At 52.3% G+C, this 22,608-nt stretch overlaps 1 protein-coding gene across 1 annotated transcript in view; it reads left to right on the top strand.

Annotated features, from left to right (window-relative positions):
- The first annotated feature begins 1,539 nt into the window (after positions 1–1,539).
- The window catches only part of NCAPH (non-SMC condensin I complex subunit H), a 172,609-nt gene continuing 151,540 nt past the window's right edge, over positions 1,540–22,608 (top strand). Inside the window, exon 1 of the mRNA XM_075346202.1 lies at positions 1,540–1,595. The gene's annotated coding sequence lies outside the window, so the exon portion shown is untranslated. The remainder of the gene's footprint in view (positions 1,596–22,608) is intronic.

Here is a 22,608-nt window from a genome sequence, read left to right on the forward strand (position 1 = left end):
TACATTATGAGCCCCCACACAGCCCCCTATATACATTATGAGCCCCCTATATACATTATGAGCCCCCACATAGCCTCCTACACACATGAGAAAAAAATCCACCACATACTCACCTCGCTCCTGTTCCCCTGTCACCCTGCTTCAGCTTCCGGTGCACTGATGCGTCGCACAGCACATGCGCTCTCACATAGGCCCTCTATATACAGTATGAGACTCCACATAGCCTCCTATACACAGCATGAGCCCACACACAGCCCCTCTTATGTACAGCATGAGCCCTCACATAGCTCCTCTATATAAAGTATGAGCCCCCACACAGCCCCCTATATATATTATGAGCCCCCAGGTAGCCTCCTACACACATGCAAACATCCCACACATGTGAAAAAACCCCACCACATACTCACCTCACTCCTGATCCTCTGCCACTCTACTTCGGCTTCTGGTGCACTGATGCTCCGCACAGCACATGCGATGCTGTGCCTCTTGTGGATTGGTGGAACACAGAGCCAGCGTTCCCTCCTCCACCAATGTGCTCACCTCCAGACTGCCGCAAATCTGATCTGGAAAAACAATTGTGAGAAGCAACAAGATCAATATCCCCAAACATTTTTATGATTATTGTACTTGCCCCTATTATGTATACCTCTTTCACATGTAAAGCGTCATGGAATTGATGGCGCTATAATAATAATAATAATAATCACAGCTGCTCCAAACAGCAGGTGGGGGTGGGGGATTGGGGTTCAAGTGCTGGAGTGGTTCTTTAAATGTAAGTCCCCTGCCACCATCTTACACTCACCTGCCTCCGTCTTCTTCTGTTTCCACCCTTGCTCTGGTCGGTTTCCGGTCATTTGTGCCCAGCCAGTAGCTCCAGTGTTTCAAGGAGTGCACCGGAGGTCACAACTCAATAAAAGTCTATGAGAGTCTCGTTCTGGCTCTCATAGACTTGTATTGGGACCTTGTTACATAGTTTCTGATAGTCAGAAGTTACCAGCACAAGATGGACTGGAGCAACGCCGGAAAAAGCAAGAAAATGCTGGAGGCTGAATAAAAGACTGGGGAAGGGGCCACTCCAGAACTAAAAAAAACCCCAAAACGCCGGAGTGACGCTTTATATGACCACATAGAGCAGTTACGGTAATTTTCAAGTTGTTCGGCCCCGGAATGGTGGCAGAAAAAAAGTTCCTCACCCCTGACTTATGGCATAGCAGGTCACATGTAATTATAATGCACGTCTGCAGGTCGGACATTAATGTGGCTGTTTTATACACAAAGTAGCATTAGAGCACTGGCATTGTCTGTAATGCTGTGGGTGGGCAAATAACCAATCACATGTGTAGCCGAGTACAAGACAGTGAGTTACTACGAATACATAGAACATAATCTGGAAGTGGGCAATCAGTGAAAACAAAGATGGCGTAAAGCGACTCAAACTCCGCCCACACGTTGGAATTTTTATTACTGCGAGCCCCTCCCACTGAGGGCTTCGCACATTGGGCCGCCCTGAGCCGTTACCCATGTGACGTCATCACGCTGCAGGAAGGCGCGGAATTTTTGAAAGCGCAGCAGGACGGAAGCCGGGAAGCGGAGAGGTAGGCGCTGTTCACACACATAGGGACTATCAGATGTGATATTCCGCTCTGCCTGCTGGGAGTAGTAGTCCCACTCGTGGTCTTCTAGGCCTGCCAGACCCTCCTGTTTATCGGAGCCGCACTTGTGTGGTACAGAACAGTGCCGCTCACTAGTATGGAGGTTGTGCGTCAGTAACTACGTACTGTGAGGAGGCAGCATCTGATCTCTGCTATTGATGTGTGTGGGCATTCTGCCTGTGCTGTATGTCTGTGCTTTCCAAAATCTTCTATATGGTGTCTATCCCTTTAAAAGCAGGGTACTCCTATCTCAGGCATTGATGGGAATACCTATGTAGAATGGGGATCCCGGGAATACTGAGCAGCTGAGTGGCTGACTGCACTGTTATTACTACACCTATTCACTTCTGCGACACAGCATGGCTCTGCCCTCTGTAATCCTGCGGCTCTGCCCTCTGTAATCCTGCGGCTCTGCCCTCTGTAATCCTGCGGCTCTGCCCTCTGTAATCCTGCGGCACTGCCCTCTGTAATCCTGCGGCTCTGCCCTCTGTAATCCTGCGGCACTGCCCTCTGTAATCCTGCGGCACTGCCCTCTGTAATCCTGCGGCTCTGCCCTCTGTAATCCTGCGGCTCTGCCCTCTGTAATCCTGCGGCTCTGCCCTCTGTAATCCTGCGGCTCTGCCCTCTGTAATCCTGCGGCTCTGCCCTCTGTAATCCTGCGGCTCTGCCCTCTGTAATCCTGCGGCTCTGCCCTCTGTAATCCTGCACCGCTGCCCTCTGTAATCCTGCACCGCTGCCCTCTGTAATCCTGCACCGCTGCCCTCTGTAATCCTGCACCGCTGCCCTCTGTAATCCTGCACCGCTGCCCTCTGTAATCCTGCACCGCTGCCCTCTGTAATCCTGCACCGCTGCCCTCTGTAATCCTGCACCGCTGCCCGCTCTGCCTTCTGTAATCTTTGAGCATCACTTATTGCTCTGTATTGCACCGTTCCTCTGTGAGTCCTCCTTATAATGTATAGGTAAAGTGACAGCTGAGTATATAAGTATAGCTGCTCCAGGCGTGAGGAAAACCTGTATGTAGACTCCCCCATCCCAAATAAAGGGAAGCGGTCAGCCTGATTATATGCCTCCAGCCATAGCTCTCTGGTCAGTGTGCGCTATTGTTGAGAAATCTTGCCTATGTAAAGCTCTTGTACTTGGATTGGGGCATAAATAGCGGAACGTGCAAGACTCCAGGATGGGAACAATGGCGTCGGCTGCTTTCACACTACGTTTTTTTAACATCCGTCATGAACGTTTTTTTAATGCAAACACTGATCCAGTGCAAATGCGTTTTCATTTCAATGCATTTGCAATGGACTCGCGTCAACATGCGTTCACATACGTTTGCGAGTGTTATAGTGAGGATTCGGCGACTTGCAGTTTTTTAACTTTTTTCAAAAACGCTACTTGTAGCGTTTTTGAGCTGCGTCCAAATACTGCAAATTGCTGGATCCTGACTAAACAGCATGCAAACGCATGTGAACGCTGGCATGCTGATAGGATCCTGCTTGCTCTACTGAGCATGCCCAGAAACCAGCCTCGCGTGATCAATCTCTCCCTCTCTCTCTCTCTCTCCACTCTCCCCTGCCTGAGAGCGGAGGACGCTCGTAACCAAGGTAAACATCAGGTAACCGCGGTCTTAATTACCCGATGTTTATCTTGGTTGCGTGTGCAGGGAGCCCGGCTCCTAGCAGCTGCAGACGCTCGTAACCAATGTAAATATCGGGTATCCAAGCAAGTTACCCGATGTTTACCTTGGTTACGAGCCTCCGCAGCTGTCAGATGTCGGCTCCCAGTCTATCACGTTCAGTTCCACTGACTCCCGATCACATGACTCCAATGCCCGCCCATAAACTTAAAGTGACAGGATCCTGCAAAATAACACATGCGTTTGCATGCGTTTTTTTGCTGTAAAAGCAGGATCCGCTTTTGCAGCAAAAAAACGTTCATGACGCATGTTAAAAAAACGTAGTGTGAAAGCAGCCAGTCTGATCCCTGCCTCCTGTCAATACAAAAGGTTTTATGAATATTGAGAGGCAGAAGTGGAAAAAATTGGCTGATCGTTAGAGGGGTTGTCCCCTTTCAGAAAAGTTTTTCCTACAAGCTACATTAAAAAACCAACTGAGCTGTACTCCCCCTCCCCAGGTCCAGTGTGGAGTCCTCGCTGCTGCTCCCAGTGTCTGTTTTTCTCTGCAGCGCTGATGACAAGGGGGCGTATAATCACTGACCTGAGCGGCTCGTCTACTTTGGCAAAGCCACTGAGCTCACTGATTGGCTGCTGACGTGACGTACACCAGGAGCAGCCACTCGGCGCTTCTAGGAAAAGCGTATCTGAAAGGCTCCTGTGGTCATTAAATAGCAAAGACCTGTTACCCATGCCAGTGATGTAAACAATGAATGGAGCCGGTGTGTGCGGGAAGCTCACTATAAGGGCAGAGTCACAGTTTTGTATCTCTTCTCATGCGAGAACATTGGATGTGATATGCCAATGACCCTCGGCTCAGGCTCTGCTGTGAGCGTGGTCCAAGTGTTACGCGACTGTGAACCGTTCCTGAGATTGGATCACAGCTGGCAGGAGAGGGAGGGGTTAATCCACCCACCTCCTTCATTGTCAACCTGTGTGTGTATTGCACTGCACTTGAATGACATCAGAGTGCAGTCCGGTCTTTCTCTCACACTCATAGACTTGTATGGGTGCGAGTGACTCGGCTCTCTCAGACAATCGCAGCGTGCAGCAATTTTCTTCTTCAGTCTATTTAGAGCTAAGGAAAAACAGAGCTCTGATCTGCAGCATTGTCTTAAAGGGAACCTGTCACCACTTTTTTGGTGTACAAGCTGCGGCCACCACCACTGGGCTCTTACATACAGCATTCTAACATGCCGTATATAAGAGCCCAGGCCGGGGGTATAACATAAAAAACACTTTATGATACTTACCTAACGGTCGCTCGGTTGTTCATATGGGCGTCTCCGTTCTCCGGTGCCGGCGCCGCCTCTTTCGGTCATCTTCGTCGTCCTTCTCTAGCCGCGGTGCATGACGCGTCTGACGTCATACACACTCGCCGGCATTCAGGTCCTGAGCAGGGCAGATCAAAGTATTGTAGTGCACCTGCGCAGGACAGGCGAGTGTGTATGACGTAGACGTGTCATGCACACAGGAGTCAGAAGGAGGACGAAGATGGCCGAAAGAGGAGACGCCCATCTTGCCAACCGAGCGACTGTAAGGTAAGTATTATAAAGTGTTTTCTATGTTATACCCCCGGCCTGGGCTACTATATACAGCATGTTAGAATGCTGTATATAAGAGCCCGGTGGTGGTGGCCACAGCTTATACACCAAAAAAGTGGTGTCAGGTTCCCTTTAAATGAGACTGAGATTTGATTGCACTCATGCGAGCCATACTCTAGTGTGACTCTGCCAGCTCTCTGGATCGATGGAGGGTCAGGCGATCAGCAGCTTATCACCTACCATGTCGATAAGCAATAGTTTATGGTGGCCAACCTCTAACATACAGACCCACGGGCTTGGATGGCGATGTATTCTGCACGGTCATCCATTGAATAGGTGAGAAATGTCAGATTATTAATTTCTTACAGTGGATTTACACTGGATGATATGAACAAGTGATCGCTTATGTGGCACCCAGGGGGCAGGGGGATTCAGGCACGGGGAATCTCGTACCTGAGTTACTCGTCATCGGGCTGGTGTGATGATCTGGGATGTCGCGGAGGCCTGCCCTGGCTTCATGTCTCGAAGTGTACACCAATACGGACTGAAGATGATGGGGGCAGTAGTAGGATAAATGTCTTGACGCCACCTGTGGTATGCGGCCAGGGATTTAGCCGCTGTTCTCCGGGGCGGATAGTAGTAGCAACCACTCCCCACAGATAGAGTGGCCCCCGGGGAGGATAATGAGGAAAGTAGTTATGGTGTTTGGCAGCGGTGCTGGCAATCAAGAGACAGAGTCTGTGGCTGCGGTTCCAGGTGTCTTTGCTCACTCTTTATGCTGTGTCGCTCTCCCGGTTAATACTGGTTACCTGCTGTGATGGGCTCCGTCGAACCCGAATTCCTTCAGAGGTCAGTCCGGTTTGGTGCTCAGTGAGTCCCTTCCTCCTAGCGCCGTGTGTGTTGGATTCCTGTGGCTTAAAGCTACTTGGGGACCCCAGTTCGTCTCAAGTAGTACTCTCGTCCCTATTTACAGGTACCGCGACTCCACAATGGGACCTGAGGCTGTCCAAGGACCCGAATCCTATCTGGTACTGTGCTTTCTGGCTGTTTATTGGCAGGGAAGCTTGAAACCTTCCTGTCCCAGCAGATCCTGGAAAACCAACTTGAAGTGGGATCTTCCCTAGGGTCCTGCACCCTGAGTGGCGCCGGTTCCAAGGGAGCAATGAAGCTCTCCCCTCGGCAACCGCATGAACGCCTGTGTCCCACTAGAGCACCTGTGGGCACGTCTGCTCCTTTTCCTCTCCTGCTGGAGAACTCCTGACTGTTGTGTTAGCTCCTAACTCTCAATAAGTGTCTCCTTCTCACTGGGTCCCTGTCACTAGTGGGTGGTGCCCCCATATTTGAAGGCTACCTTAAGACCCTACCCTAGCCCGGTCCCCATTGCGGAGGGCAACCTGGTTGTGTATTTGAGTGTGTAAGTGGTGATACCGGTACCGACCTCCTCAGGATCCGGGTGCAGCATTAAACCTTAAATCAGGTGCAATACTCTGTGGCGACTGAAGCCTCAGGGGTGCCACACTTATCTCCCCATAATTGGTCAGTGTAAACCGGCTCCCATTCACTCAGTGATTGAGCAAAACCTTTGTTTTCCGGTGCAATCAAATTGGCAGTTGATTAGTCTGCATAGTGTAAACTCAAGGGTTCTCTGAGAATTGTTATAAAATTAATATACTCTTAAACGTTTTTTCCTAAATACCTTTATTTAGCCAAAAAGTATGCTTTATCTAGTGCACACTGTCAGGAGTTTGAAGATGGCAACTGCCATCTATCAGTGCGCACCCGTCCTAGATTTCAGAGGACACACAGTAGGACGGGCTGCGTGAAGAACATCTGGTCGAGACAGACATCCGGTCAGAGCAGCGTCCTGTCAGACATTGTGAACTCACATTCCTTCATTCAGTCAACTTCACAGGACAGCAGATTAAAGGAGAAAATAAACAGCACGGTGGCTCAGTGGTTAACACTGCAGTCTAGCAGCGCCAGGTTCCTGGGTTCAAATTCTAACAATGGCAACATCTGCAAGTAGTTTGTATGTGTGTTTGCATGGCTTTCCTCCGGGTTCTATGGTTTCATTCCACATTCCAAAGAAATACTGATAGGGACCTTAGATTGTGAGCCCCAATGGGGACAGTGTTTCTGATGTATGTAAAGCGCTGTGGAATTAATGGCGCTGTATGAGTGAATAAATATACCTATTATTATTATTATTAAATATATATTATTATCAGCTCACCAAGCCTGCTGCAGACCTATAGCCGTCCTGTGGGAGATGATCAGCGCACGGATGGTCAGAAGTCACCAGGTAGAAATAGAATGTAAATCCAGCGCAATCACAAGAATTTTTTAAAAAAAAAATTTTTTCTTCTTTATTATTGATTTTCCATAAAATCCAAGCAGGTAAATGCAGCATAAGAAAATATAGATGTGCCCAGGTCAGAGCGACGCGTTTCAACAAACTGTCTTAATCATGGTCTCAAGACAGTTTGTTGAAACGCGTCGCTCTGACCTGGGCACATCTATATTTTCTTATGCTGCATGTACCTGCTTGGATTTTATGGAAAATCAATAATAAAGAAGAAAAAATTTTTTTTTAAAAAATTCTTGTGATTGCGCTGGATTTACATTCTATTATTATTATTAGTCTTTATCTGACTGAGAATGAACATCAATCTCAGCTTGACCGTTTTAATGCAGCGCAGGAGTACGTCTGTTCCGCTTTCATGCAGCCCATCCTAGGACGGGTGTGTCGCGGGCGAGGGACAGACCACAACAGGGGGGCCACTCGAGGTGCTCGGATCCGGGCGGTTGCTGTGACTGGAGTGGCAGCCGGATCCCGGACTCGCGCAGCCGTCCGTCGCCCACGAGTGAAAAGGGGTTATTTACAGGGGATAGAGTCTTTGTCAGTGACGCCACCCATGGGTTGCGGTGATGGCTGGTGACACCGCCGCTGTTTAGATATGGGGGTGCCCGGGGCTGATGGAGCAGGGCAGCATGGTGGGATCCCCTCCACGGGTAGGGCAGGTGTAGTCCCGGGGCCCAGGGAACGGTGAGGGATTGCAGGGCACAGGAAACTCACAGTTCGGTTGTCGTGGTGCTGGATGAGCTGATGATGATTTGGAGGGTCAGTAAACACACAGAGTCCTTTTGTAAACCAAGTCCGGATGCCGGGAGCCTCTGGAGGGGTGTGCTGGATCCCGCACGCAGATATACAGCCAGGGGCCCTTTCTCCTGCACTTTCTGTCTGTCTCTCTTATCTGGACTAGTCTGCTTGTAATGGGCCTCCGGACCGGATCCTCTCTCTCGACACCGGCGGGCCACAACCCTGCCCCGGTCTACCTCAGGTTCCCCGCAATCGGATCTCCGTCGCCTGTTGCCCTCACTGCCACCTAGTCAGCGTGGCTAGTTCAGTCGTCCGGTGGTCCGGGGCTCCAACCTCGACTACCACCCTCCAGGGAGCTCCAACTCCCTCCTGTCAGCTCTCCACTCCTCTCTCTGACACAGACTGCTCTGCTCCTCCACTTCACTGTCCTGTCTTGTTCCCTCCCCTTGTCATGGGCGGGTGACTAGGGCCTGATTGGCTGGTGCATACCTGTGTGGGGACTGTGTTGGTGCCAAAGAGGAGAATGGTCTGGTTTTGCCAGGGCGTCACAGGTGCACGCAGCTAGGAGGAAGTTGCCCTCTTTAAGGGGAACTTGTCACCAGATTTGGGGCCTATAAGCTGCGGCCACCACCAGTAGGCTCTTATATACAGCATTCTAACATACTGTATATAAGATCCCAGGCCGCTGTGTAGAATGTAAAAATCACTTTATAATACTTAGCTAAACGGTCTTACGTCATGCACACAGGCTGGCATTGAGGTCCTGAGCAGGGCAGATCAAAGTATTGTAGTGCGCATGCGCTGGACCTCAATGCCAGCCTGTGTGCATGACGTAGGACCGTTTAGCTAAGTATTATAAAGTGATTTTTACATTCTACACAGCGGCCTGGGATCTTATATATACAGTATGTTAGAATGCTGTATATAAGAGCCCACTGGTGGTGGCCGCAGCTTATAGGCCCCAAATCTGCTGACCGGTTCCCTTTAAAATCCTAGTATTTGGATAAAGTCTGGCTCAACCGCTATGGACTAGATACTGTAGGGTAAAGAAATACTGTATATAAAATAGCAAAAACCCAAGCACTCAAAGAAAGAGAGGAATTGTTTTGATGCAAGTGTTTTATTGACAAACTGCAAAAAATGTGAACCGTTACAGTAGCAACACCCAACGTTTCGGTTATGACACCAGGTGTCATAACTGAAACGTTGGGTGTTGCTACTCTCAGGCGGATACTGAAACTAGAGAAGGGGATTATTTACAGGGGAAGTGTTTGAGACGCCATCTGCGGGGTGCGGTAATGAGAGTACCGCCGCTGCTGCAATGAGGACCGGGGCAGATGGTGGGGAGCAGCAAGGTGACAGTGCCAGGTAGGGAAGGCCCCGGAGCTCGACTGATGAGATATAGAAGGGCAGGGTGCAGGGGCAGGTGTACTCACTGCGGTGGTTGAGGCGGTGTATAGGTGGAGATGAAATGAGACACACGCCGTTCTTGAACAAGTCTCTGTGAACAGCTTCTGCTGCCTGGAGCACGTCCAGGTTCCCGATACCATCGGTGTCACTAGTAGTCCAGAACCTGCCTCCGTGCACGGTTTGTGTCTGTGTGGGTCCCTATAGCTTGAAGCTGTAAGGGCCAGTTCTTCAGTCTTGGGTGAAGTCTTGCTCCTAAGGGCTGACACTTGGGACCTCAGTAGGTTGCTTTATTTGGAAAACCTGTCCCCCGCGTTTTGCTGATGCCCTCAGTCTCTGAGCTCCTGAAGACCCCCTTCCTCTGCAGGTTAATTGCCAGGACGTTGAATCGGCTCCTGACCTAGGGTCCTGTACCCCGTCGTGCTCGGTACCTGTTAGTTCTGTTGGTCCCTGAACCCGGTCACTGACTCCTCTGGTCCCGGACCACTGTCTGCGACCCAACTCCTGTCTTTTTAGCTCCCCAGGAGCTAACACTCCAGCTCCTCTCACCTTGAGAGCTGTCACTAGTCTGACTTGGTCCCTCCCACCAGTCAGCCTGACCCTAGGTGGGTGGCCCTGTTCCAGCTAGACCAACCCACTGGTGTGTCTGACAGGTCATGGTGTAGGGTGTTGGTTGGGGTTTGTGGTGCTGATGGAGGTGACACCGATTTCTGAGAACTTGGAACCATGGGGGGTAGGTCCTGCACTTTGGGGAAAAAGGATGCGGTTCCCTGTAGCACCCTGATGTACTCAGGGGCGCTAGAGGGACACTGAAGTTGGCGATTCCAATATCTCCTCCCCCTGTAGAGAAGGGATCAGATGCCTCCTGAACTGGCAGAGATGCCGACTCCACCCCTACCGATAACAGGTAAGTATATATAGCCGATATCAAGCCCCGGGCTCCCTGTGATTCCAGAATACCTATCATTGGAAATGAGGATATCGACTCCCCCACCCCACCTCTCTGCATATGAGATTGGACTGCCGTGCGAACCTGAAGGTATCTAAAAAAAAAACCCTGGGATCTTGGGACGTCGTATTCAGCCTGAACCTGCCCAAAGGACATAAAGGCGTTAGTTCCCAGAGTAAAGCGATCTCCTAGTGCAAGAACATTATGAGTGACCCAGAACTGCGCTGAGGGATGATCAATTAGAGTAGGGAAATAACTATTTTTCCACAACAGGAGCTCCGCAAAACCCCTCAAAGCCCACTACCTTCTTAGCCTGCCACCACACCGATTGCACCAACGTAAGGATGGGTAATAGCCTGGGCACCCCCGGCTGCCCGATTCCAGGAAGCCCAACAGACATTCGGTCCTGACTGCATGGGCTAGATCAGGGGTCTCAAACATGCGGCCCGTCAGGCTGCTTCGTGCGGCCCCCAGGCCCGTTTCCCTGGTCACTATCGCGGCCGGTGCAGGGGCCGCAGCCACTGTCTGCACCTTGTTAGATGAGTGTTTTGCCGGCGCTGCGCTCTCAGAAGCAAGGACTGTGCGCGCGCAGCGCCGGCAAAACATTCATCTGACATAAATCGCTGCCAGTGGCTGCGGTCCCTGCACCGTCACCGGGGCACTGCCTGCAGACAGCAAGAAGCAGAGGTTAGGAGCCGAGGGAGCGCGAGACAGGTGAGAAGAATGGTGTTTGTTTATTTTTTGTGTATGTGAAGGACGGCACATTAACCCCTTAGCGACCTATGACGTACTGGGTATGTTATGGCTCCCTGGTACTTAAGGATCCATGACATACCCAGTACGTCATGGCGAAATCGCAGCCCCAGTGCCTGCGATCGCTATTTGCATTGCCAATAGCAAATACCTTAGATTCGGGGAGGAGGGGACCTCAGGAGGGGTGGTGTCTCTTCCCCGGACCTACGGAGGCTGTGATTGGCTGTGCGGCGTTCGTCAGCCAATCACAGCCACTGTAATGTTACAGCCATTGAAATTGGCTGTAACATTGAAATCCAGCCCTGATCAGTGCAGCTGTAGCACCGATCATTGGCTGGAGCTGGGTGACCTCAGTTTCACCCGCCCCCAGCTCTGATTGGAGAGACCGGCCTTGTGACCGATCTGTCCAATCACTGTGGATATGGGGCCGGAGACCGCCCCCTCACCTTCACTCCGGCGTCTGTGGGTGGAAGGAAGCCGAGAGCGATCGGTAAATTATAGCGCCACTGCCCCCCCCCCCCCCATTACTACAGGATGGGGACATTACTAAAGAATAGGGACAAAGTGGGCACATGACTAGAATAGGGACAAGGTGGGCACATGTCTATAGGATGGGGACAAGGTGAGCACATGACTATAGGATAGGGACAAGGTGGGCACCTTACTATAGAATAGGGATAAGGTGGGCACATGTCTATAGAATAGGGACAAGGTGGGCACAGGACTATAGGATAGGGACAAGGTGGGCACATGTCTATAGGATGGGGACAAGGTGGGCGCATTACTGAAAGATGTGGACATTACAAGGATGGGCATAATACTATTGGATGGGGACATTAGAATAGGGACAAGGCTGGGGTCATTACTATAGGATGGGGACAAGGTGGGCACATTACTATAGGATGGGGAACATTACTAAAAGATGTTGGCCAAAATTTCTATATAGTGATAATTGTAACACTTAGTTACAAGAAAGGGATAAAATGTAAAAAAAAAAAACAAAATAAGGCATGACTTTTTTTTACCATCAAATTTTTTTTTATTTTTTTATTTTTTTTATATTTAACTGTATGAATGTGCACATTTGTTATAATAAACAAGTGAAAAATGTTGAAAATCAGTCATCCAAAGGTGTGTAAAACAAAAAAATATACGGTACCAATAAAAATGTCACTTTGTCCTGCAAAAAATGAGGCCCCCCAAATTATTTTTTTTCCTCTGTGCGGCCCATACACCCAGCCGAGTTTGAGACCCCTGGGCTAGATGATCCTCCGAATTGGGGAACTGACAGTGCGGCATCCAGGGGCTCAATGCTTTAAGCTGTCCTGCCAGATAATACAGAAAAACTCTGGTAGGGCCATCCCCCTAATCCTTTGGATCTCTGTAGACAGCCGGAGTTTGGGCCTAGATTTCCCCCATATAAAGGAAGAGGTGAGCGAATTAAAGGGAACCAAACATCAGGATTTTCATGTATAAGCTGCAGCCAGTGCAGTACTGGCACTATCAGGCACCGTGTGTACATACCATTAGTGGGTAGCTCGGGTGTTTAGGCTGTGAAATTCAACTTTATGAAGTTTAAAAATTCATTGTTTTTGATTGACAGTTGCACGTCTCCAGATAATATCCAGGCGGGTTATGCACATGATTATCCCTCTCCGCCCGAGGCCCCCCACCCCCGCGCGGCCGCCTGTTCCTCCCTCTCTCTGGCTGTATGCAAATTTCTCTATTCATTAACACTGCGTCGGAGTTGGCGCCTGCGCATGGCGCTTATCTCCGGCGCCATGTTTTTGAAGCCCACATTACACAGTTTTGTGCCTGAGAGGGCGGCGCATGCGCCCTCGCTTCTTCAGATCTCGTTGTGACCACGGGAGCGCGTGCGGTCACAACAGGACTGGAGAACAGCTGATCTTACCGATTAGCTGCAGCTACGATATGGTCTGCTGCTAATCTGTAAGATCAGCTGTTCTCCAGTCCTGTTGTGACCGCGCGCTCTCTCTGCGCTATGCGTAGGCGCCAACTCTGACGCCGTGTTACTGAATAGAGAAATTTGCATACAGCCAGGGAGAGGGAGGAACTGGCGGGGAGGGGGGGGGGATGGAATGTCATGTGCATAACCCGCCCGGATATTATCTGGAGACGTGCAACTGTCAATCAAAAACATAATGAATTTTTAAACTTCATAAACATGGATTTCACAGCCTAGACACCCGAGCTGCCCACTAATGGTATGCACACACTGTGCCTGATAGTGCCAGTGCTGCACTGGCTGCACCTTCTATACCAAAATCCTGATGTTTGGTTCCCTTTAAGCGATGAGAAGAAGGACTTGGTTACCGGGACCGCACTATGGAGTGTAACAGAGCTTAGGGAGCAGTATCATTTTAATTAGGTTTATTCTGCCAATTATCGAGAGTGGTAGTTTACCCTGTAAGTTATATTTAAGCTTAGTGTCGCGGGCGGAGGAGGGGACGCTGCGCTCTCCCACTGCTGGGGTCCGGCCGCTGCTGCTGCGGCTGCTGCTCGGTGGTGGCTCAAGCGGTGTGCCGGATCCCGGGGACTCGAGCGGCGTTCCTCGCCCGTGAGTGCAAAGGGTGGGGATTGATTGTGGGGATTTGATATTGTCCGGGACGCCACCCACGGTTGTGGTGAGATTGGTGACACCACCGCTGCTCTGGACGGGGATCCCGGGAGCGATGACAGGGAGCAGCCTGGATGTTAGTTCTCCCCTCCGTGGGTAGGGGGTTGGTTGTCCCAGGGCCCGGTGATGGAGTAGGGATGGATTGCAGGCGGGTTACGGGGCCTGGCGAGGTGCAGGGTTGCGGGGGCAGCGCTGTGCCGCACGGCACGGTGGTACTCACTCAGCCAATGATGTACACAGAGTCTCCGGTAAAACAAACGGCTGGATGGACGGGTCCCACAGACGGCTGCGGTGTTTCTCCTCCCGGCAGGTTGATGGTGACTTCCTTTCCCTGCACCTGTGTAGTGTGTACGGTTCCAATGGGTTCCCACCAGTAACCCGCTCCCCAGCTTGGATGGGTGCTGAAGGAGCCCCTTTTTCCCGCAGGCTCTGGCCCTGGGAACGTTAGCCTTGGCGGTGACTGTGTTTCCCTCTCTCGGTTGGACGGTTGCCTTCTGTCGGGACTTGGCTGCTGGGAAACCCAGGAGGTTCCCTTCGCTAACGGATTTGACAAATTCACCGCGACTCCTAGCCTTGTCGGGGTCCGTCAGCCCCTGCCAGATGGTGCTGACTTCTCTTTGCGTACCGGTCCGGTACCGCCGGGCCACCGCCCGTCCACGGTCCTTACGGTAGACTCCGATAGGCCACTCCTGCAGACGGTCACCACCGTCTGCCAACCTTGCTGATCCGTCTGGGCCACACACCCAGACCAACTTCAGGCTGCTTAACTGCCACTTTCCTTCCTCTCACTTTCACTTCCAAACTGATCTGCTTACTTTTCCCGCCTCCAGGACTGTGAACTCCTCGGTGGGCGGGACCAACCGCCTGGCCCACCCCCTGGTGTGGACATCAGCCCCTGGAGGGAGGCAACAAGGGTTTTTGTCTGACTTTGGTGTGCCTGACCGGAGTGTGGGGTGTGTAGGTGTTGTTCTCTGTGGCCCCTGGCTTGTCCAGGGCGCCACATTCCCCCTTAGTAAAATGCAGACCGTCCGCGGGCTGCCCGTCCATCACCGGTTTTATTTTCACAACTGAAAAGATAAACGGTAAAACAGGGATTACAAGTATAATAACATCTTCCCACATCGGTAGGTACTCTTACTTAAAACGTTGCAAACGGTTACGGCTTCCGCTCTCTCCCACCCAAGCAACCTGGCCCTGATGCTGCCCCTAAGCAAACAGGCAGCACCCCTTGACCCCAGTCCAGCACAAGTTGCCCGAGCGGGTTCTGTCCTTTTCAGGGGACCCACGTCCATGGGGAACCCCTGAAACCCCCAGAGGATCGCCCCAGCCTGCTCCACTGCGGGCCCTTCCTCCAATCTGCCTGTCCGGAGGCGGCAACGGTGAAAGCCACAAACATAATTATTTACAAGCCACAAGTTCGTGGTTGCCTTGCTAGTTCTCAGGCTTGTCCATAAGGGGTCCCTTATGCAAAACTTGTAGACAGTCCCCACGGGGACAACGGTGCCGGCAACGACCGGTCTCAATCAGGGTGACAATCAGGTGACTTTCTTCTGCTAATTGGCTTATCATTCTTTTAAAACTTTAAACAGCACTCTGGTGGTCCCAACGGGGACAACTGCAACGGGACTCCGCTGCCATTATTCGGATTCCTCAGCATCGGTCGGGGGAGGGGGCGCGGTATACACACGGGCCTCTTGGCTGCCCCTCAACTTTGCATCTAGCGCAAACCACCCCCTCTCCCCGCAGTGACGGGTGTACTGTACCAGGTCTCCGGGCATTAGATTGCGGCCTGGATGTTACTCTGGCAGGTGGGCATTAACATCCCGCCGAGCTATAAAGACCTCGGCCTCCAGGCCCGGTTCGTAGATGAAACCATAGCCCCGGCGGACATCAAACCGCCTCACCTGCCCTTCATACAGGGGGCCCCGGACATGGAAGGTCGCTTGCCTCAGACTCTCCTTTTCCCGGATCGTACGGGCCACCATCCCCGCCTTCTTCCTCTCCCTCTCGGCAATTTCTGGGCCCAGCGGTGTCGGCTCCCTGTCCCAATACGGAGCTGCTGCGAGCTCCGGCGCACGGGTCGGGCCTGCGAGACCTTCTGGACACTACCCACCACTGGTGATCTGGGTGGAAGGTCCCGCGGTGACTTGGCCTGGGGTGCTGCCTCGCAGCGGCAACCCGACGCAACCTCAGCCGAGGTGTGGGGGATGGGCACAGGGGTCCTCTGCCGCCGGGCCTCCTGCACGAAGCGGCCTGTCGGCTCTGGCTCGGGAAGTTTTTCGGGGGATGCCTCCGGCTCAGGCTTCTGCACCTTCCAAGGTAGCACTTCCGGTCGGTCACGGGCTCCGGCTACAAGTCGATCCACCTGGGCGGACAAGCAGGGTACCGCGACCGGTTGCGGGGGTAGCGGGCCTAGTGGCGGGGCCGCGGCGGCCAGTACGGGTAGCGAGGGAGGTAGCAGGGCGAGCGGGTTCAGACCGGGTCCCGCAGCCGCGATGACCGACCCACTAGGGGTACTGGGGCGTGGGTCACTCACCCTCCCTTCCGAAACTCCCTCTTCCTCGCGTCTCCGCACGGTCGCGACAACCTCCGCCATGTCTGCCTCCCACTCCTCCAGGAGGAGCTGCATCTTGACCTGCAGCCGTTGTTGGAGCTGCGCGGTCTGGATCTCCACCCACGCCGCGGTTCCAGGCGCGGGGGCTACGGTGCTACGGGACGGCATAAACATCTTTCTGGCGGCCTCTTCCAGGAACCAGCAACAAGATGGCCGCAGGGTCCTGGCGTCCCTGCTTTTATAGCCGCGGGCTACATGCGGCCAGACGCCATCAGTCCCCCTTAGTGTTTCTTTCCGGCTCCTCCTCTACAGGGGCGGGGTTTTGGCCTTCTCGCCTCCACTACTCGAGGAGACGCTCGAGCGGCAATTCTTCGCGCCCAAGATGGCGGCTTCACAAATTTTTCGGCCGGACACCTCCGGCGGTTACACAAGGCGCACTTCCACTAGTTGGTAGAACGGTAGCATCCTGTTCGTGACGCCAAGTTGTCGCGGGCGGAGGAGGGGACGCTGCGGTCTCCCACTGCTCGGGTCCGGCCACTGCTGCTGCTGCTCGGTGGTGGCTCGAGCGGTGGGCCGGATCCCGGGGACTCGAGCGGCGTTCCTCACCCCTGAGTGAAAAAGGTGGGGATTGATTGTGGGGATTTGATATTGTCCGGGACGCCACCCACGGTTGTGGTGAGATTGGTGACACCACCGTTGCTCTGGACAGGGATCCCGGGAGCGATGACAGGGACCAGCCTGGATGTTAGTTCTCCCCTCCGTGGGTAGGGGGTTGGTTGTCCCAGGGCCCGGTGATGGAGTAGGGATGGATTGCAGGCGGGTTACGGGGCCTGGCGAGGTGCAGGGTTGCGGGGGCAGCGCTGTGCCGCACGGCACGGTGGTACTCACTCAGCCAATGATGTACACAGAGTCTCCGGTAAAACAAACGGCTGGATGGACGGGTCCCACAGACGGCTGCGGTGTTTCTCCTCCCGGCAGGTTGATGGTGACTTCCTTTCCCTGCACCTGTGTAGTGTGTACGGTTCCAATGGGTTCCCACCAGTAACCCGCTCCCCAGCTTGGATGGGTGCTGAAGGAGCCCTTTTGCCCGCAGGCTCTGGCCCTGGGAACTTTAGCCTTGGCGGTGACTGTGTTTCCCTCTCTCAGTTGGACGGTTGCCTTCTGTCGGGACTTGGCTGCTGGGAAACCCAGGAGGTTCCCTTCGCTAACGGATTTGACAAATTCTCGGCGACTCCTAGCCTTGTCGGGGTCCGTAAGCCCCTGCCAGATGGTGCTGACTTCTCTTTGCGTACCGGTCCGGTACCGCCGGGCCACCGCCCGTCCACGGTCCTTACGGTAGACTCCGATAGGCCACTCCTGCAGACGGTCACCACCGTCTGCCAACCTTGCTGATCCGTCCGGGCCACACACCCGGACCAACTTCAGGCTGCTTAACGGCCACTTTCCTTCCGCTCACTTTCACTTCCAAACTGATCTGCTTACTTTTCCCGCCTCCAGGACTGTGAACTCCTCGGTGGGCGGGACCAACTGCCTGGCCCACCCCCTGGTGTGGACATCAGCCCCTGGAGGGAGACAACCAGGGTTTTTGTCTGACTTTGGTATGCCTGACCGGGAGTGTGGGGTGTGTAGGTGTTGTTCTCTGTGGCCCCTGGCTTGTCCCGGGCGCCACATTAGCATATTCCAAAAGTGGTATTATACTCATTTGGAGGTCTAGTGTGTGGTCTTTTTGTATGTTTATACCTAGGTACTTGATGCCGGACACAACCGGCAGGGATGACAGACCAGCCAGCGGGGCCCCCGGGATGTGCATCAAAGGCATTAAGGTTGACTTATCCCAGTTAATGCGTAGACCTGAGAACTCCTGAAATTTATCTATAGTGTCTATAGCCGTTGATAGGGTCCCCCCCCCCCGCACTTGATCCATAAAGATAACCGTATCATCCGCATACAATCCTATTTTATCTGTGCGATCAGCTACAGTAATTCCAATAATAGATGAGCTTGATTGGACTCTGATTGCCAGGGCCTTAACACCAACTGCAAACAGGGCCGTCAACAAAGACCATCCATGCCCGTCCCAAGGAGAAAGGTGCTAATAAGACGATGTTGACTATTATCCTGGCTACTGTGGATCTATACAGCATGTGGATCCAGTTGCTAATCTTAAGGTCCAGTCACACTAAGCAATTTACCAGCGATCCCAACAACGATAGGGATCGCTGGTAAGTTGCTAGGAGGTTGCTGGTGAGATGTCACACTGCGACGCTCCAGCGATCCCACCAGCAACCTGACCTGGCAGGGATCGCTGGAGCGTGGCTACACGAGTTGCTGGTGAGCTCACCAGCAACCAGTGAACAGCCCCCAGCGCCGCGTGGAAGATGCTGCGCTTGGTAACTAAGGTAAATATCGGGTAACCAACCCGATATTTACCTTGGTTACCAGCGCACGGAGCTACACGTGCAGAGAGCAGGGAGCAGCGCACACCGCTTAGCGCTGGCTCCCTGCTCTCCTACTTACAGCACACATCGGGTTAATTACCCGATGTGTGCTGCAGCTAAATGTGCACAGAGCAGGAAGCAGCGCACACTGCTTAGCACTGGCTCCTTGCTCTCCTAGCTACAGCACACATCGGGTTAATTAACCCGATGTGTCCTGCAGCTACATGTGCACAGAGCAGGAGCCGGCACTGACAGTGAGAGCGGCGGAGGCTGGTAACAAAGGTAAATATCGGGTAACCAAGGACAGGGCTTCTTGGTTACCCGATGTTTACTGTGGTTACCAGCCTCCGCAGAAGCCGGCTCCTGCTGCCTGCACATTTAGTTGTTGCTGTCTCGCTGTCACACACAGCGATCTGTGCTTCACAGCGGGACAGCAACAACTAAAAAATGGCCCAGGACATTCAGCAACAACCAACGACCTCACAGCAGGGGCCAGGTTGTTCCTGGATGTCACACACAGCAACATCACTAGCAACGTCACAAAAGTTGTTCGTTAGCAGCGATGTTGCTAGCGATGTTGCTTAGTGTGACGGGGCCTTTAGGGGTACTACTCACATACCGAGATCGCTGCTGAGTCACAGGTTTTGTGACGCACCAGTGACCTCATCAGCGATCTCGCTGTGTGTGACACTGAGCAGTGATCTGGCCCATGCTGTGAAATCGCTGATCGTTACACACAGTGCTGGTTCATTTTTTGCTCGTTGTGTCCTTCTGTGAAGCACACATCGCTGTGTTTGACAGCGAGAGAGTAACGATCTGAATGTGCAGGAAGCTGGCGTCTGGAAGCTGCGGACGCTGGTAACCAAGGTACACATCGGGTAACTATGCGAAGCGCTTTGCTTGGTTACCCGATATTTACCTTGGTTACTAGCGTACGCCGCTCTCAGGCTGCCAGTGCTGGCTCCCTGCACACGTAGCCAGAGTACACATCAGGTAACTAAGCGAAGCGCTTTGCTTAGTAACCCGAGGTGTACCCTGGCTACGAGTGCAGGGAGCCAGCGCTAAGCGGTGTGCGCTGGTAACCAGGGTAAATATCGGATAACCAAGCAAAGCATTTTGCTTAGTTACCCGATATTTACCTTTGTTTACCAAGCGCAGCATCGTTTCCACGAGTTGCTGGTGGCTGTTCACTGGTCGCCGGGGAGATCTGCCTGATTGACAGCTCACCAGCGACCATGTAGCGACGCACCAGCGATCCTGACCAGGTCATATCGTGGTCGGAATCGCTGGTACGTCGTTTAGTGAGACGGTACCCTTAGGGCTGAAAGCAAATCTCTGGAGGCAGGCAGACAGGAATGGCCACTCCACCGAGTCAAATGCCTTAGTTGCGTCCAGTGATGCAACGGCCCACTCGTTTTCCGGTCCCAGCATACTGTACTGCACTATGGATTGGACCCGTCTAATTTTTATATTTTATAGAGTTAAGCTGGGACGCCAGTATTTTGGTAAAAATCTTATCAACTTTAACCAATGATATTGGGCCGTATGAGCCACAGTCCAGTGGGTCCTTTCCCTCCTTTCGCAGCACAATAATATGCTCCTTATATAGAGAAGAAGAAGTTAGGGAACCACCTATTGAAAAGTGCGAGAAGATATCCAAAAGAACGGGAGCCAAGGCTTCACAGTATTTGCTGTAAAATTCTATAGGAAAGCCGTCTGGGCCAGGAGACTTCCACCTTGCCGTATCTGAGATGGCTGTTACTTCTTCAATTGTAATGTCTGTCTCCAGGAATTCTCTCTGGGACTGACTCAGGGTGGGGAATTCTATATCTGACAGATGCACCAAGCAATCCTAGATCTCTCATGAGCGCTTCTAGAGCTGTACAGAATTTTGTAAAACATGTAGAAGCGTTGTGAGACCTCATCTGGGGCCATAACAACCGAGCCATCCGCCTCTCGTATACCTTGTACTGTATTTGAAGCATTATGCTGCCTAACCATGTATGCCAGTACTTTACTTGACTGGTTTCCCAGCTCAAAGTATGACTGTCGGGTCAAGAACCACCATTATGCGTGGCGCCCCTGGGGCTTCGGTCGCCACAGAGTATTGCACCCAACATTGGGTGTAATGCTAAACCTGGTTCCCGAGGAGGTCCGTCCCGGTTTCATCACATTACAGACTCAAAAACACACCAGGTTGCCCTGTTCCCACTGGGGACTGGGCTAGGGTCGAGAAATAAAGGGGTCGCTGACAGAGAGGCATTTACAGGATGCCCTCAACAGGGGCCCCAGTCCCACTAGCCTAGGACTTGGGAGGGGGGAGGTACATCCAGCAGGGGGAGTCAGGAGCCAACACAACAGTTAGGAAGTTCTCCAGCAAGAAAGGAAGGGAGCAGTCGCATCTTCAGGTTCTCCGTCGGGAAGGAGAAGTTCACAATGGTTGCCGCGGGGAAAGGGATCTCTGCTCCCCACGGAAATGACGCCACACAGGGCGGCAAGACCCTAGGGAAGATCATACTTCACATTGGTTTTCCAGAGTCTTCCTGCACGGGGACGGTTTCAAGCCTCCATGACCACACATCACCCGACAGCACAGTGCCATATAGGATCTGGGGCCTCGCTCCAAGCCGGACCCCACATCGGAACTACGGCACTTGCATATAGGGACAAAAGTACATCTCGTGAAACCCAGGGTCCCATCATAGCTTCAAGCCAAGTGATCCACAGACAGTTGTAATAAGGAGAAACCCACCGAACACCAAACTGGGCTGATCTGTAAAGGGATTCGGGTTCGACGGAGACCATCATAGCAAGTGACCGGTATTACCTGAGTGAGCGGCATAGTAGAAAAGTGAGCAAACAACCTGGAACTGCAGCCATAGACTGACTCTTTATTACCCGTACTGCCGCTCCCCGCCACCATTACTACTCCCCGGGTCCCCCTCTACCTGTGGAGAGCGATACCATCTCCGGCTGCTACTACAATCTTCCCAGGAGGACAGCAACAGCAGCAGCGGAGGCCCATTCCCTGGCAGCATACCACAGGTGGTGTCATGACAGACACCTCACAACTACCCCCATCATTTCTCCCCTGCCATCTTCTCTATGCCTCGGGGCAACGGAGCCGGGCTAGGCCGCCCATGACCACGACGGCCTGGCGACGAGTAGGTTAAATGCAACCTGCCCTGTGGGGCGCTACACATGCATCTTTGTCACTAAATTATCTATAACCAACAATTTTATGTGTACTGGGCACTTTTTTACAAGTTGTCATATTATCTGCCATTCCTACCTCTTGTGGTCGGCATTCCACAGTCTGACTGCTCTAACTGTAAAGAACCCTTTCCTATTTTGCTGCTGGAATCGCCTTTCCTCCACCCATAGTGAGTGCCTCCTGGTCCATAGTATTGTCTTTGGAAGCCATAAGTCATGTGCCAGTCCTTTATATTGACCACACATGTATTTATGCATATAAATGAGATCTCCTCTGAGACGTCTTTTTTTGTTTCCCTTCCCAAAGCCAAACAAATTCAACTTTTCCAACCTGTCATATGTGAGGCCTCCATTCCTTGCAATAGTCTAGTTCGTTGCCTTTGAACTGACTCTAACTTCTTAATGGCCTTTTTAAAATGTGGAGCCCAAAACTGGATCCCATATTCCAGATATGGCCTTACAAGTGATTTATAGAGGGGTAACAATACGTTGGGATCACGGGATCTAATCTCTCTTTTTATACACCCTAGAATCTTGTTTGCTTTTGCAGCTGCTGCTTGACATTGAGTGCTGCTGCTCAGCTTATTTGTAATGAGAATACCCAAGTCCTTCTCCTGTTCTGTAGTCCCGAGTTTACTTCCATTTAATGTATACGCAGCTATAGGATTACTCCGTCCTAGGTTCATTACTTTAC

Source organism: Anomaloglossus baeobatrachus, chromosome 4 (genome assembly GCF_048569485.1).
Source record: "Anomaloglossus baeobatrachus isolate aAnoBae1 chromosome 4, aAnoBae1.hap1, whole genome shotgun sequence".
Classification (NCBI taxonomy): domain Eukaryota; kingdom Metazoa; phylum Chordata; class Amphibia; order Anura; family Aromobatidae; genus Anomaloglossus; species Anomaloglossus baeobatrachus.